Consider the following 2,680-nt stretch of genomic DNA (forward strand, 5'->3'; position numbering starts at 1 on the left):
ACCCCCTGGGCTCCGGTGTGGACCGGGTCCTGCTCCTACATCCTCCTGGGCTCCTGTATGGCCCAGGTCCTGTTCCTACATCCCCCCGGCTCCTGTATGGACTGGGTCCTGTTCCTACATCCCCCTGGGCTCCTGTATTGCCCAGGCCCTGCAACCCCCTGGTCTCCGGTATGGACCGGGTCCTGTTCCTACATTCCCCCAGCTCCTGTATTGCCCAGGCCCTGCATCCCCCTGGGCTCCGGTATGGCCCAGGTCCTGCTCCTACATCCCCCCGGCTCCTGTATGGACTGGGTCCTGTTCCTACATCCCCCTGGGCTCCTGTATTGCCAAGCCCCTGGGCTCCTGTATGGCCTGGGCCCTGCCCTGCATCCCCCTGGGCTCCTGTATTGCCCAGGTCCTGCGCCTGCCCCTGCACCCCCTTGGACTCCTGTATGGCCCGGGCCCTGCACCCCCCTGGGCTCCTGTATGGCCCAGGTCCTGCTCCTACATCCCCATGGGCTCCTGTATGGCCCGGGGTCTTGCTCCTGCATCCCCTTGGGCTTCTGTATTGCCTGGCCCCTGCCCTGCACCTCCCTGGGCTCCTGTATGGCCCAAGCCAGACTTCTGCACCTCYCTGGGCTCCTGTATGGCCCAAGCCCTGCTCCTGCACCCCTCTGGGCTCCTGTATTGCTCTGGTCCCTGTGCCTGCCCTGGGTTCTGCAACCCCATGGGGCTCCTGTGTCACCTCACTCCCCCTACACCACCCTGGGGCCACTGCCCCAGTCGCCCCAGTTTTGCCCTGGTCCCTACGCACTCTCCCCATCCTCCTGCACCCACTAGCGTCTCTCCTGCATCTTCCCTATCTCCCTCCTCTGCATCTGCCCCTCCTGGGTCCCCACATGCCCAGACCTCCCCATATAATCATGCCCCTTTGCTGGGCCAAGCCATGAGGCTCTGCCATGGGCTCCTTTTGGATGTGAAGCCCTGGAGATATTGGCAGACCCCAGGCTGGGCAGGCAGCAGCTCCAGGACTCCTCTTTGGGCACCTTCACTGTGTTGCCTGTTCCCTTCCCTCCGACCCAGCACCAATGTGCAGCAAACCGTGTCTCCAGCTGCAGCAAGGAGCTGCAGAGAGCAGCCTGCTGCTGCCCCCCTCCTGCCGGCGCTTCTCTTTCCAGGAAAACGGAAAGAGAGCTCAGAACCAGCTGCTTGCTGCAGAGCTCTGCGGGTGGGAGGCAAGAACGCCCTGGAACTCCCTGCTCCAGCCTGGGGTAGAGGCACTGCCGAGCATGGGCCGAGCAGAGGTGCCACCCAGGCCTAGGCAAGGCTGGCAAGGAAGCATCACATTGACCAAGCGTGTTTTCCCCCGCACTTGCACCGAGGGAGGCTTTGCACCAAAGATAAGGGTCRTCAGACCTTCTCTTATGGTTCTTGTCCCTTCCTTGGTGTGAGCACACCGCTAGGACCACCACCTGGAGTGTCCGTGCTCCTTCAGATGCTGCTTCTTCTGCTGCTGGAGATGACACATCCATCCCATGCTTAACCTGCTTGGGCATCCAAGCTTCTCCAAGCAGCGTCCACCTTTCCCAGATGTGTCCTTGACCTGCTCTGAGAAAGGGGACAGGATCCTCAGCTTGTGGAGCGGCGGCGCTGTCAGGTCCCTCACCTCACCGAGCCCTTTTCTGCAATTGCTCAATAAGAATCAGTCAGGGCTCAAGAACAACTGCCTTAAAAGCACCTATCAGATCTTTGGAGCACTCCACCAGGTCCCAGAGGGTTCTGTCAAACTCGGGACTATGATGACAAGTCTGGAACCTCCTGGAGTATCTCCACAGGCCCTAGAACATCCTGGCAAGCCCAGAGTATCCCAGGAAACTTGGAGCATCTTGGCAGACCCGCAGCATGCCAGGAGGACCGAGAGCCTCCTGGCATGCTCATGACTATGATGATAACTCTGGAGCCTCCTGACAGATCCCCACAGGCCCTAGTGTATCCCAGCAAGCCCGGAGCATCCCAGGAGATCTCTAGTATCTTGGCAGACCAACAGCATCACAGCAGGACCCAGAGGACCCTGCCAAATCTTGGGAGCCTCCTGGCAGGCCAACAACATCCCAGCAGGACCCAGAGCACCCTGCCAAGTCTTGGAAGCCTCTTGGCATGCTCAGGATTATGATAATAACCCTGGAGCTTCCTGGCAGACCTGGAGCATGCTCACAGGCTGTAGAGCCTCCTGGCAAGGCCAGGGCATCCCAGGAGACCTCGAGCATCCTGGCAGACCTGGAGCCCTTTGGCAGAACCGCAGCATTGCAGCTGGACCCAGAGCACCCTGCTAAGTCTTGGGAGCCTCCGGGCAGCCCAGGAGCATCCCAGCAGGACCCAGAGCACCCTGCTAAATCTTGGGAGTCTCTGGGCAGCCTCCGAGCATCCCAGCAGGACCCAGAGCACCCGCTAAGTCCTGGGAGCCTCCAGGMAGCCCAGGAGCATCCCAGCAGGACCCTGAGCACCCGCTAAGTCTCGGGAGCCTCCGGGCAACTCCGGAGTGCCCCCGGCGGCTCCCGGCGCAGCCTGCGCYGCCTCCCGAGCAGCGGAGAGCCCGGGTACGAAGCCGTCCCGACGGCGGGGCCCGTGCGAGGGCGCCCGCGGCCCAGCGGGGCCGCTCCGCCCCGGGACCGCTCCGTCCCGCCCGGAGCCGCTCCGCTCC

Source organism: Nothoprocta perdicaria, unplaced genomic scaffold (assembly GCF_003342845.1).
Source record: "Nothoprocta perdicaria isolate Ctin4 unplaced genomic scaffold, notPer1 scaffold_143, whole genome shotgun sequence".
NCBI lineage: Eukaryota > Metazoa > Chordata > Aves > Tinamiformes > Tinamidae > Nothoprocta > Nothoprocta perdicaria.